This window comes from Moschus berezovskii, chromosome 12 (assembly GCF_049115385.1).
Source record: "Moschus berezovskii isolate FMDL1 chromosome 12, NW_MosBer_1.0, whole genome shotgun sequence".
NCBI lineage: Eukaryota > Metazoa > Chordata > Mammalia > Artiodactyla > Moschidae > Moschus > Moschus berezovskii.
In genome coordinates this window covers 90,516,425-90,531,099 of record NC_142471.1, presented here as the reverse complement: position 1 = coordinate 90,531,099, position 14,675 = coordinate 90,516,425, and the positions used below count along the sequence as shown (strand labels likewise).

Genomic DNA, 14,675 nt, shown 5'->3' with positions numbered 1-14,675 from the left:
AGTTGTGTTTGCTTTTTCACAAGAGTGTTGAAAAGGAAAACAATTTTTGTTTTCGTCTAAAATCTCTTGCCAAGAGCAAATATCTGAAAGTTAAAAAGAGAATGTTTTGCATCATGTTATCAGGCTCAGGAATATCCTGTGCAGGGCTCAGCTTCTTTGGGGGACGTATGTGAGAAATATGCTTGGTGAGAACACTTACTCATATTCTATTGCACGTTTTGGGGAAGAAATTAGAAGCCGGCCTTTGGGTCTCCGATACTAATTTTACATCTCAGAAACCAAATTGATGAGCCCCGGCTAGAGTGAAAGGCACATCTGATAGGCTACAAAATTCAGATGGTTCCGTTTGATATTTTATCTTGCCTTGATTGATTTGCTCCATAGAATTCGCTGTTGAATCATGGAGGGTGGGCAGAGCTGAGACTCGATATTTATCTCCCTTCCAACTGGATCTCCTTTTTGGGGCGTTTTAAGGTAGGTTTGCACAATGGGGAGAAGCAGAATTATGGGCAATGTGATGTTATGTGCTCCTCCTTCAGGTGTGTATGCTAATTTTGGTGGACTTGTGTGAACGTAATTCCTGAAGCAGGGATCGACCTGTGCCCCTGCCATGGATGCAGCCCCTGGCGTGTATTTTAAGGAAAATCAACACTCTTACACACCTTAGGCAGAACTGTTGTTTTCCAACAATTGGGAACAGTAATTTCCAGGAAAGAGAATCCTCACATGCCTTTGAGTCACACCGCACAGTCCAGAAGAGATTGGCGCCAGAGGAAATGCAGAGGTCATCAAGGGCGTAGGCTTTTCCACTGTGTCAACTGATGCGTGGTGCTGGCGCTCCAGCACTGCTTGGGTTCTTTGGCCATGACTGAGTGGCAGACACAATCACGTGCACGTCTTGAACGAATGAGTGCTCACTTGTGTCTCTTTGCAACCCCATGGACTGACTGTAAGCGTGCCAGGCTCCTCTGCCCATGGAGTTCTCCAGGCAAGAATACTGGAGTGGCCTGCCATTTCCTTCTCCAGGGCATCTTCCTGATGACCCCAGGGATCGAACCCAGGTCTCCTGCTTCAGCAGGAAGATTCTTTACTGCTGAGCCACCTGGGGACCCTATCAAACACTGTCCAAGTAGAACCTTAAAGGGCATGGAAGGTTACTAGAGGGCAGCGTGGATGCTTGCAGCCGTTGGTGGAGAGGGAATGGTTTGTAACTCTTCCCTTTGGGTGGTGGCTCATGACCAACCCTGGTGTCCCTGTGTTGTCCCCTCCCCCAGCCCAGCTCCTTCCCTGTAACACGGAAGCCCTTGCCCCTTGTCAGCTGCCTGCTCCGTAGACCTTGGTTTCTTTGTTACTCACTGTCTGCTGCCCCATTCCAGGAGCAGCGTGAGGGATCCTGTGGTACGTATTTGACCCCGTATTTGACCCCCGGGAGGTGCCCGTGACGTTCGTCTGCCCAGGAATGCGTGTGACCTTTAGACCCAGCAGGCAGAAGGGGTGGGGGTGGGCAGAAGGGAGAGTGCGGGGTGTGTCCCTAGCAGCCCGAAGCCTGGGGTGCTGGAGTCAGATTCCAGGGCTGGGTGCGGCCGCACCTCCACCCCTGCAGAGCTCACAGAAGCAAGTTGAGCCTAGGGACTGGGCTCTGGAGTAGGAGGAGTGTTACCTGGTGAAGGGAGGAGGCCACCAGCCCCAGAGGGCAGAGCTGGATGGGGAGGCGGGAAGTCGAGTTCTTTTACACCGAAGGAATGTTACTTTTTTGGCCTCGCCCTTCGGATCATTCCCTGGTGGCTCAGACGTTAAGGGATCTGCCTGTAACGTGGGAGACCTTGGTTCAATCCCTGGGTCGGGAAGATCCCCCGGAGAAAGAGATGGCAACCCACTCCACTATTCTTGACTGGAAAATCCAATGGATGGAGGAGCCTGGCAGGCTACAGCCCATGGGGTTGCAAAGAGTCGGACACGACTGAGTTACTTCACTTTCGAATCCTTAGTTCCCCAAGCAGGGATTGAACCCAGGGCCCTTGGCAGAGTTCTAACCACTGGACAACCAGGGGAGTCCCTAAACCTAAGGAATTCTTAAGATTAACACATTGTCCAGTCATGAGTCAGAGCCCTGTGTCTGGTGGACTGCCTGACAGGCCACCTGTTCAAGCCTGCAGGGTCACTGCATGTCAGGAGCGTCTGCCTCCCAAAGATATCCTAGAGTCAACACATTGGAGAAGCCCACGCCCTTCTAGATGGTAGGGCGAGGGAGGTTCTTGCTTGTCAGACAACAGAAAAACTCCAAAAGAAAATAGATGCAAAGAGAGATGCAAGGTGTGGGGTGATAGGTCAGTAGCTTTGCAGAGCTGGGAGGCTGGGCTCCTTTAGCAGACAGATCTCACCCTCTGGAGGCCGACAGGAAGTGCTCTGGTGTGAATGAATGGATGGTCCCTCCCCAGGGCTTGCTTTCCTTTGACCAACTGACCCTCACAGATGCTTCTGTCCATAGCAAGAAAGGGGCCCAAGCCCCTCTCTTCAGGATCGAGATGGAGGCTGGTCAGCCTGTGCTCCCTACAGACTCAACCACACATCCGTTCAAAAATCATGTGTGTCAGTTCACACTTAAAACGTCGTGTGCATGTACGTGCCAAAGGCTGTCCTAGGAATTGTGTGTACCGCCAACAAGCTGTCACGGAGCTTGTGTTCTAGAGGATGATAAGCCGTTGCTGATGGTCTTCCTGCGAAGTGTGTGTCAGACTGGGAATACAGTCTGTCTCGGACAGAGTAGCCACTTCGGCAGGAGTGTTGAGAGCAGGCCTCCCAGGACGGACCTGAGCTTGCGGTGGAGTTCTGGGCGAAGGGCCTCTGCACAGGGCACACAGGACAACAGCCAGTGTGGCTGGGACTGCACAAGAGGGCACGGCAGTGGGAGGCCTGGCCATCAGAGTCCTGCTCTTCCCCATCAAGGTAGTGGGAGCTGTGATTTCAAGGACAGTGTGATATGGTTAGATTTAAGTTTTGAAAAAAGCCCTACCCCCTTAAGCCAAAAAAACTGAGACCCCTCGATGTCTCTGGAAAACGGTTTCAAAAGAGGCCAGAATAGATGGAGACCTTAAGTGGGCCTGTAAGATCGTGGTTCATCTGTTAGGATTACTCCTACTTTAGCCAAGAATGTCTGAGTTAACTTGGAGGTAGTGAGTTTGAAATCAATCAGAGTAGATTTCCCTAAAGTTCCCTGCTGGATGGTAGCATGGCCCCAGAATAACTTTTGAGGTTTTTTGTTTTGGTTTGGTTTTGCCCTGATCTGAAATGTAAAGCTCACAGCTCTGCCTGGAGTCTGAGATGGAGTTGTTTCTGGTCCATGGGATTCTTGGGCTTCCCTGGTGGCTCAGATGGTAAAGAATCTGCCTGCAATGCAAGAGATGCAAGATTGATCCGTGGGTGGGAAAGATCCCCTGAAGAAGGGAATGGCAACCCACTCCAGTGCTCTTGCCTGGAGAATTCCATGGACAGAGGAGCCTGGCAGGCTACAGTCCATGGGGTTGCAGAGTCAGACACAATGGAGTCACACACACACGTCTTTAAAACAAGCAGAATCCCCCACTTGAACGCTTTCTGAAACTGCCAGTGCAGACGGGATAGCAATCCTGCCATGTGTCCACAGAGCTTGCTTTCATTGTCATTAAAAAGCGTCAGACGTGCATGTCAGAAAGAGACAAGATGCTGCTGTAAGGACTTTGTCTTCACCATCTTTTCTCAGCTGCTTAAATTGCTGTCAGGGCCTGCCTGTAAGAATCTTGGACAAGGGAGGGTTTCTCTGATATAATTATGCTGCTAGTAAAAATCTTGGCGCCTTTTTTCTGCTTTCCCTCTTAGCCATTAAAATAAAACTTTATCCTGGAGCTGGGCAGCCGTTTGCACCCTTCCTCCTGTTTCCTCTGGACATATTGGTGTCCTGGCTCAGGCGATGGGTGGGCACAGTGGGTGGAGGGTGACTTCTGTCTTGGTGGCCAGGAGCCTTGGGTTGCCAGGGCAGCTCCAGGTCTGGTCACCGTGGGGCTTTGCCCCCAGAGCTGTTGCTAAGGAGAGGGCTTTGTTTGCATGGAGCCTAGGGGATGTTCAAGGGCAAGTGCACTTCAGTGAAGATTTGCAGATTGGGTGTTGGAGGCAGTGCCTTCTGGGCTCATGTGTCAAGCACCCAGTGTCAGGTGGAGAAGCTGGCGTCTTTGGGGGCAGCAGTGGGGCAGTATTTCGGGGATCACGAGGAACCTGGGTGGAAAGGAGACCCTGATGGTCAGCAAGGCCAGGCTGCAGGTAACAGGAAGCGGGAGGCGTGTGGCCTTGCTTCCTGGGTGGGGCGGTCACGACCTGCCCTGTGATCAGAAGGCCCACCCTCTCTGCCAAGGAACCCAGGATGGAAGGAGAGAGGCTTGTGGGCGCTTCTGGGAATCCCAGTGGCCTGAGAAATCCTGCCAGACTGGGGCCACCAGCAAGGGCTGCCAAGACAGGAGGCTGGGGAGGCTACCCCTTCTGGTGGTGCCCTCCCTACCCAGAGGGGCGGGGAGGGGCAGGGTGTGTGGCAAGTAGGGCTGCAGGAACACACCCGCAGGCCAGGCTCTTATTCCTTAGTTGCCTTTCCCTGCCCAGCTGCCCTGGCTCCTACTAGAAGGACCCTGGGTTGGCCTCCCCTGCTGGGCCCCCTGTGCTGTGGGTCAGGGCAGAGTCACAGGCCCCCTGGCTTCCCGCTGCAAAGGAGCCGCCGGGGCGTCCCGGCTCCTCTCTCAGGACCAGTTTGGACGGAGAACTTGGAGGACGTGGTCCTCCTCTCTGCTGGGCACAGCCATCTTCCTCACCTTCTGCGCCTGAGGAAGCGGAGTCTCCCGTCAGTTCGTCCCTCGAGGGCAGGGGCTCAGTGAGGTCGGGGGCTTATGTGAGGTCGTGCGACAGGTGTGTGGTGCTTCGTGGAGGAGCCTGTGATAAGTCTCTGTCCCGTTGCACATGTCTGGAGATTCTTTTTGATCCAGAGTTGGATCAAGAGCTTTTCCCCAAGTGACCTGGCTGTGTTCGCTCCCGTTGGGGAACTCTGTTGGGATTGTGTGCTAGCCAGCCCCGGTGGTCTCACACACAGCCACGTCTTTGGGGTCTGACTTTGTTGACGCTGGCTTTAGCTGACCCCTGTCCCTGACCTCCTGGGTCACATCCTCAGAGGATGGTGGGGACAGCCACCCAGGGAGATGGTCTCTGCCCCTGGGTCCCAGGCAGGCCCTGCTCCCTGTGGTTCAGAGGCAGGAACACATAAATCTTGTGTTCTGGGCTCCTGGAAGCCCTCTCCTGGAGAAAGCACTCCCAGAACTGAATTTTCTAGCAGCAGAAACATGAAGAGTGGAAGGTAGTGCTGAAGCCGGCTGGCCTTGTCCTCTGAAAACAGGCCAGAGGAGAATGAGCGTGGCTATTTGCGCTGGCCGCGGTGATCAAGTCGCAGGGGAGAGGGAGAATTAGCTGAAAACGTTACCTGAGGCAAGAGGGATATGAAATTTTTATAAGGATTGATTGAGTGATGGAAAAAGTCGAGAGGAGTTACAGAAAAAAATTTTTTTTGTGGAAGCTCCTGACAGTCTTCTGCTTTCTCCAGAGAGACTGACCAGTCAGGCTTGTTTCCATGGGGAGGAAGTCTGTTTTAACTGGAGGAACATGGGGTCTTGAAGAGGCGGCCTGGCCCCAGGGCCCATGAACGGCTGCCATGGTCAGCCCACCCAGCTCTTGCGGGGACCCTGGGCAGGCCTGGCCCCTGGGCCACCAGGAAGGACGAGTGAAGACCCTACGTCCTGCTGTGAGCCTCGGTCTTGCCATTGGGCTGCTGCCTAAGTCATCCCTGTCCGGTGGAGTTTGAGAACAGGGAGGGGTGTGTGAACTCTTGATGGCTTCTCACACCAGGGGCCTCGAGCTGAAGCCAGAGACCGCCTGAGGGGCCGTGCCGGCCTGGGGTTGAGGTGTTTCCGGTTCCCGGAGCCGCCCCAGCGCAGATGGAGGACAGGCAGGGCAGGGTCAGAAAGCCCTCTCTCTGCTTGGTCTCTCCCGTCTTTCTAGAGCTCTGCGGTTTGTTTGAGGCCAGTGAACCCCAGACTGCGATGGCAGAGTGGGGCGGCCTCACCTGCCCTTGTCTCAGCGCCCCCCAGCCCGCTGTGGGGCAGGTGGAGAACGGGACCCCAGGGTCCTCCTTGGTCCCTCTGTCTGTCTGTCACCTAGAGCTCTTGACATGCGAATCCTACTTTGTTGTTTTTTTGATCGTTTACCTTAGGGAGTAACAAAATCACATTGCAACGATTTGGGTCCTGTGTTGGAATGTCAGTCAACATTTTTTCCCTTTTTTCCCCGTAATTTATTCATTTTTGGCTGTGCAGGCTTTTCTCCAGTGGGCTGGGGCTTCCTCTCTAGCTGTGGTGCTTGGGCTTCTCAACTGCAGTGGCCTCTCGTCGTGTCTCACATCCTCCAGGGCGTGTGGGCTTCAGTAGTTGTGGCCCGTGGGCTCAGTAAATGCAGTTCCCAGGTTCTGGAGCACAGGCTCAGTAGCTGTGGCATCGGGGCTTACTTGAATGGCAGCATGTGGGATCTTACCGGCCCAGGGATCCAACCTGTGTCTCCTGCGCTGGCAGGCAGATTCTTTACTACTGAGCCATCAGGAAAACCCTGAGATATCAGATAATCCTTAAACTTGATCACAACTGCTGTGGATATTTATGCCCATTTCTCTTTTTTTTTTTCTTCAGTTTTATAGTCGATATAATTTCAGGCTTACAGAAGAGCTGCGAGAATGAGACAAAGAATTTCTTAATTACCTCGACACCCCCAAGTGATATTTTACCATATTTGCTCAGTTCTCCTTTCATACACACAAACCCAGAAGCATTATTTTTCTTGAACTCTCTGAGATTCTAAGTACCTAACTCAGATATGTTTAGGGATTAAAAAAAAAAGTTTTTCCTAAGTCCCAGCACACTCTTTTACAACACCAAGTATCAAAATCAGTAAATTAACACTGCTGATATATATTATCTAGTCTTTAGACTATGTAGGTAGATTTTGCCAATTGTCACAACAATGTTCTTTAGTTGCCATGTCTCCTTAAAAGAAAGTGAAAGTCTCCTTGGTCATCTTTAATCCTGGAGCAATCCCTAATCTGCCTTTGGTCCATAACATTGATTTTTTTCTTTTTTTTCTTAAGAACAGACCAGTCACGTTGTCCGTCCTCCATCTGGTTCTGTCTCAGGTTTTCTCCTTATTAAAGTCAGCTTATGTACTTTGGGCAGGACTGCTGGACATGTGAGGTGTGGAGGCACGTGACGTCAGTTTACCTCACCCCTGGTGCGGTTAACTTCACACACTGCGTTTCGGTGCTGTTTCTGCTTTCCCCGCTGTAAAGCTGCGCTTGTGATTAATAAGCATGTTGTGGGGAGACATTTTGAGACTATGGAGATACACTGTTTGATCGTCACACTTTCTCAGTCACTGATCTCAATGTTCATTGATGATTCTCACCCACGTCAATTATTATGATGGTTGTCAATTACAGTTTTCCAACTCCATCCTTTCTTCTACATACACTTACTTATGTTCTTTTTTTAAAGAAGCTTCCCCCTTTCCCTTACATATAATAAGGTAACGTACTTTATTTGCATATATATAAAGCCTCAGGTTCTTATTTCACCTAATGGATTACGATCGTCATTCACTGTGATGTTCAAATCGCTTCAGATTTGGCCAGTGGGTGTCCAGCCGGCTACAGTATTATCTCGTAGTTTTGAAATGTCTATTTCTTGGAGCGTTTCCATTCTTTCTGACTCAACCTCCTTTTCTCCCCCGTGTCATCCTACGCATGATTTTGTGTGTCTTTCTCCTACATACCATGTGTGGGCATGAACTGAGTGGGGGTGGGGAGGCAGCGTTGCATATTTCTAGTTTGTGAGTAGGACATGTGTGTGATTGCATACTCAGAGCACAGAAGTGCTGTGTGCCTGTGAGTTCAGAGGCTGCTGCCTCAGGCTTCCCTGGGGCCGGCAGAGTCTCTCAGTGTCAACCTTTGGGGTCCAGCTTGAGACCCGAGTCTGGCCCTCCCAGATGGACCGCGGCTAGGGTTCCCTCCATTCGGTAAATAATTTACGACTTCAGCTGCCATCGGCATGGATTTCTCTTTTTTGGACCACTTGTTTATTTCTTCTGTGCATCTGGAGACCTTTGTGGTGTTGGGGCTTGGAGTTCATTTGAGAAAGGATCCCTGGGAGATCGTGTTTCTAATGACGACAGTCAATATGGCACAGATGGCAGCCCCATGATATTAGGGGCATTCTCCAGTCAACAGTGGTCAGTCCCCGTCCTTCCAGAATGGTCAGGGGCCAGTGAGTGACCACAGGCAGGGAGGAGGCTGTGCCCTGACAAGCCAGCCTGTCGCTTCCCCACACCTGCCCGGACCCAGGTGTGCTGCTGGCCGCTGGTTCTTGGTGAGAAAAGGAGGCAGGTGCCAGAGGTAGGCGACTTGATTGAGGGTGTAGACTTGTGTTTTTGTTTACCCCCGAAGCCAAGGAGCCTTGAGGGGTGTATTTCTCTTTGGAAGTTTTGACTGCTGTTCCCTTAAGTAGAGTTATATGGAAGTTTGATTTATCTGCTCCAAAAAATATGGTCCCCTCAGAGAAGTTAAGCAGAGGATAAAATGCCTTCATGGTAGTTAAATTTACACTCGGTTAAAATGATTTGTGCGCTTTGCAGTAAGCCGTGATATTAAATGCATAAATATACAGCACAGTTAACTCGGAAGAACATTTTATTTGACAGGATCACTCAGATGCTCAGGTACACCATTGAAACCTTTTAGCACAGTTACTGGGATTTTAAACTTCCGCCTAAAATATTCAAAATCAAAGGGAAAGAATGTAAGTCAGTACTTCTCCGCAGTCACTTAATACTGGAAGTGGTTTTTGTCACGGGAGAAAGGCTGTGGTTTCTAAAATCAGTCTCCCTGGTTTCATCGGAGAAAATGCCCTGTAAATAAACTCACCATTGAAATAGTTGCTCCTCCTTATTTTGGAACGGAATCTATTCAGATTAACACCCGTTATAGGTATTTTGGTCTTCTTCTGTCAATGAGAATGTTGCCCTCTGGGAACGGGCCCCTTGGTTCACACTGGGACACTGCTGGAGAATTAATAATTAATGCCATGCTAGTGTGTGGCCCACCCTTCTGTTTGGAGCCAGGGCTTGCTTTAATTTTCTGTGTATAATAGGCTGTTTCAAAACGGTCTTTCCTCATTGTTTCTTCATATTTTATTGAAGCCAGTCCACTGTTTGTTGTGGGAAGAGAGCCTCGAGGGCGTGGCATCCACAATACTGAAGGGTGGGCCCCTCCCGGGCCCCCCCCGAGTTTGGGTCAATTAAGGCTCCCCGAGGGGTGCCTGGCACTGTGTGGGGCGCCGGCTGATGTCAGAGTCAGCAGACACCGTGGAAGGTGCTGCTCCTCCAGTCTTCCGGCTACAAGGGACCGGGGGCCTCGACAAGCCAAGAGCCCTGCTTGCAGCTCCTGGGCTCTGGGTGGAGGGTGGGGAAAATTGACCCACCTAGGGATGAAGGTTGGGATGCTCTTCCCCCAGTTTTCTGGTTGGCCTGGAAGAGATTGCCTGGCCATGATCCACAGTAGGAAGACAGAATTCAAGGAAGAACATTATAGGGAATTCCCCAGTGGTCCGGTGGTTGTTGGTGGTGATGGTTTAGTTGCTAGGTCGTATCCAACTCTGTGCAACCCATGGAGTAGCCCGCCAGGCTCCTCTGTCCATGGGATTCTCCAGGCAAGAATCCTGGAGTGGATTGCCATTCCCTTCTCCAGGGGATCTTCCTGACCTGGGGATCGAACCTGGGTCTCTTGCATTGCAGGCAGATTTTTTACCGTCTGAGCTATCGGGAAGAATAGTGGTAAGACTCCACATTTCCCCTGAAATGTGGAATGTGAATTTAATCCCTAGTTAGGGAACTGAGATTCCATAAGCCTCGGGATGAGGCAAAAAAAAAAAACAAAGAAACGTTATCGCTGGTATGGGTCAAAGTGAGTTGTGCGGCCTGCTCCCCAGTATATTTAAAATAATGCTCTTGGGTCCCCCTGCATGAACTGGCTGCAGCTCCAGAGTTGCCTCCGATAAACTGGACTCCCCCCGCCTGCCTCCTGCCCAGGCTTCACCTTTACAGTCCAGCCTGCCTGTGCCCCCATGTCTCCGTAACACTTTCCCCATTGCCTTGGCATTGATCCTGGTGGAGCTTATGAAGACCTGTGCAAAGCACTTTGGATTAAAACAGCTGGAGAAACTGAAGACTCGTGGACTGGCCATTTTGTTACTGTTGTTCAGTCACTAGGTCGTGTCTGACTCTTTGTGACCCCGTGGAGTGCAGCACTCCAGACTCCTCTGTCCTCCACTATCCCCCAGAGTGCTCAAACTCATGGCCATCAAGTCGGTGATGCCATCCCTCCATCTCATCCTCTGCCTCTAGAATGTCTAATTCTTAGTCATGGAGTGTCCTTGTGGACCACAACAGGTTCAGCTGCAAATCATTTATATATTTGATAATAAGACCTCACTTCCAATGTGCTGGGGACAAAAAGTACTCTCCTCCTGTGATACAGAGCGCTGTCCTTGCCCCAGGAAATGAGCCCTAGGTGTTGCCTTGATTGTTGATTTCAGCACACAGGAGTGGCCTCCCAGGAGAAGGGCTCTGTTTTGGTTCTTAGAGGCAATGTGACGATGGGGTCAGAGTAGGTTTCCTCCACTGCCTCCCCCGACGTTACATCCATGGATGTCTGGATTCAGACTTGGCCCTTGAAGCAGTAACCCAAGGTAAACAAATGTTGAAGTCACAGAATTCACAGGAGAGACTCCAGGTGGTGGCCCCATTTAGACAGGATGTTGCAGAGGTGACCTACGGCTGATGCAGTGTTCAAAGTGATGCTGAGCCTGTGGAATGCAGTTGCCTTGGACACAGCTATTTCAGGGGTGGGTGATTTCTGCAGCTCACCTGGGTTCCCTTTGTTCCAGGGAGGCTCCGGCTTGCCTGCCGCAGAGAGCCCTTTTCATAAGAAATCCCAAGCATAGAACCTTTCTACCATGTGCCATTGGGCCACAGCTTTATTCTTTGATCCCTTCAGAAAATTAGAAATACCTGTCAGGGCTTCTCTGGTGGCTCAGTGGTAAAGAATCCACCTGCCAGTGCAGGAGATACGGGTTCCATCCGTGATCTGGGAAGATCCTGCGTGCCGCAGAGCAACTAAGATTGTGTGCTCCAGAGCCCAGTTAAGTTCCCTCGCACAGTCGTGTCCGACTCTGTGACTCCCATGAACTGCAGGCTTCCCTGTCCATCACCGACTCATGTCCATCAAGTCGGTGATGCCATCCAACCGTCTCATCCTCTGGCTGCAACTCCTGGAGCCCATGTGCCCCAGAGCCTGTGCTCCGCAACAAGAGAAGCTACCATAAGGAGAAGCCCACACAGCAGTGAAGACCCAAGCACGACCGAAAATAAAAAAAAAGAACAGCTGTCAGTGTTGGCTGCCAGTCCTTGTGAAGGAGGCAAGTCACTCTGTTCTCTGCAGTCAGGGAGCTTGGCGTCAACGGCAGGCTGATCCTTCCTTCCTGGTCTCCAGTGCTGTCCTGTCATTCTGATCACACCCATCGAGGAAGCATTTCCTCACCCACGTGTGTCCGTGTTACCCACAGGTGCCTTCTTGTCCCACAGACGCCAGAATCTAAGGACTCCACCTCCTCTCCGCTCATGCGAGAAACACTGCATGTTTCTGTCTCTCCCTCTCATTCCAAGTGCCTCGGAAATGTGGCTTTTCTTTATGTGTGTAAACCTGCATTCACAGCTTCACACAATCGATAGCTTGTTGTCCCCTTACAGTAGCTACATTTTGGTGGTAGCAGCGCCTGACACCCATTTGATTTTTATTTAACTTGTAAAACCTTTGAGGGTGAGTGCCTCTGAAAACATAAAAGCTTTCATGGAGGGCAAGAGCCATAATTTTGTTGTTTGCAAAATGGAGGCATGATGCAGCTGGCCTCCGAGCTGACCTGTTGGTTCACTCCAGGAAGTAAAAGTTTGGATGACATCACTGCGGGGTTATTTCTTGTTATTGTAATTAATGGAGCAGCAGGAAGTAGCGAGACAGATGATTCTTGGCAGAAGTGATCCTTTAAAGGGGGAAGGATGAGAAGAGGGTCTGGGAAGGAGGAAACTTTTCTGGATGTTCAAACTCTCATGGGAAGAAATCTGGAAATGAGCAGACAGTCCTGAGAAATGAGCTGCCTCTGGCCAGCGGAGATGTCAGATTCTTAACCCCTGCTACAACTCAATTTCTCTTCCTTCTGTTGTCTCAAAGCCGTGCTGACCTGGCTGGCATTTGGTTATGTGAGGCTCGTTTGTGCTTCAATGTGCCTTTAACGTGCAGTCGTTGGCGGGAGGGCTCATAAAAATGAGCTGGTGCTTCGTGGAGAGGTTCTTGCCTCTCCGATCTCCGTGTTTCCCTTGGAGAGAGCTGAAGGATGTGGGTGCGTAAAGACAGGAGGAGGCCGAGGTCCTGGGACTTGGGCAGCATCGTGACGGTGATCATGGGCAGGGCGGAAGCTTCCAGACCTGGAAAGGTTAACTCTTCTTCCTCCAGGTTCCCATGGTGTGTGAGCTGAGCAGGGCGGGATGGTTCTGATGAGGGCACCTGGCTGGGAGCTGTGGAGGTGGGGTTGGATCCCGTGAGTCTGGCCTGTACCACCCTCCCGGGAACAACACGGGACTCCAGTCCCCTGAGTGGAAGCCACATGGCTGAAGCCTCGACACACTGACTCAGGATCACCCTTGGGACTGGGGCAGCAGGATGCGGTCCAGAAGTGGGTGCTCCCTCTGGTGTTGGGACGTGGCGTCTGGGCTGTGGGAATTTGGAGCTTGAGAAGGAAGGCAGCTGTTCATCGTGGGGAGGAAAGGAAGGTCTAGGAAAAGTGAAGGGACTCAGCTGCTTATACATCTTTAAATTTTTCATAAAGACAGACTGTGCAAAGAGCGGACAAATCGAAGTATACAGCTTGATGAGGTTATACAGCAAATACACTGTTTAACCCCCACCTAGGGCAAGTCCCTCAGAAGTCTCTTTTGAAGACCACCCCCCCTCTTCCATTAGCTTTGTTTTTTACTTACAGTGGAATCGGTTTGTACTCTGTGTGTTTGCCTTGTGTCTGTGAGACTCATCTGTGTTTCGTGTGGGCAGTAGTTTGTTTTACCCACTGCTCTGTAATACTCCCTTGTATGAACAGACGTCAGTGACTATATACGTTTTCCTGCTGCTGGACATTTGGGGCTTTATATAGCCTTGGGTTGTCCCAGGCGTGAGAGGCCTCCCTGGTTCAGGCAGCTCACCCAGTTAGCCTTCTGTGCCTCTGTGAGCCTGTAGCCCATGAGGAGGAACCTCCCCTAGGTGATGGTGATTTAAGCTGGTTAAATATAGAAAGGGTCTGGGCAATGGGGAGGTACAGGTGTGCTTCAAGGCACAGAAAACACCATGGGAGAACTAGCATGAACAAGTGCTGTGTGTTTCAGAACGTATCCCTGGGCCACCCTGACATCAGTGTCCAAAAGGCGGTGCTCGCCATGAACTTGCCAACAAGACCCCACCACTGTGGCCAATCGTATGGACCCCTTCTTCTCCCTGGGCTGTTCCATTGTCTTCCTCCCTGTAGTCACTGTTTTCCTAAGGAAAACGCTGCTGCTGTATGGTCCATGTGTTTGCTGGCAGTTACTTTGGCTCATGACTATTACAGCCTAAGAACGTTTCCCCTCTCTTTATTATTTATCCTGAGCGGGATCTGAGTGATACAGAATATTGTCCCATGAAATTGTTTGCGGGTGCTTTAGTTCAGTTCAGTCGCTCAGTCGTGTCCGACTCTCCGCGACCCCATGAATCACAGCACGCCAGGCCTCCCTGTCCATCACCAACTCCCAGAGTTCACTCAAACTCATGTCCACAGAGTCGGTGATGCCATCCAGCCATCTCATTCTCCGTCGTCCCCTTCTCCTCCTGCCCGCGGGTGCTTTAAGCTTGTTCTTTTAGCGATTCTGGCTGTATTCCTCTCATTCAGAATTGCAAAGTGGCCCACAGGCTTAAAGTCACAACATGCAAGGCTTGGATGGAACCTTTTGGAGGCCGCTGGGTCACCCTCTGTTTTTCAGATGAGGCCTGAAATGTGACTTATTTCCAGGGAGAGAAAAGCATCTGAACTCTTATGTGGCTTTAGATTACTTGCTCGCTGAACCTTTTCATTAAGATTCTCAGGGAGGTATTGGGATTGGAATTCTGGGGAGAACAGTTACCTTCTGAGTTTCCTTTTAGGGGAGTGAGGAGTGGAAAGGGGCGAATCCACTGTGAATTGGAGGCTCATTCTCCCAAATGGACAGCCTGTCCTCAGGACCACACCCAAAATTCCGGCCCCAGCTCCTCCCCACAGTCACCATGGGAGCGAGTGATACAGGGTGACCCCACCCCCCATGATGCTTAGGTGATGCTGCATGTCCCCGGGAATCAGCAGTCCAAGACTTTGTTTTCCTCAGCTTGGGCCAAAGTGGAGATTTGTACATTGGCCCCTCAGTCCCATGAACGGTATTGAGGTTGTTTCTGTTTTTTA

At 51.0% G+C, this 14,675-nt stretch overlaps 1 protein-coding gene across 8 annotated transcripts in view; it reads left to right on the top strand.

Moving 5' to 3' along the window:
• Window positions 1-14,675, top strand: part of CTBP2 (C-terminal binding protein 2) — a 174,051-nt gene that overhangs the window by 78,401 nt on the left and 80,975 nt on the right. The window lies entirely within an intron of this gene.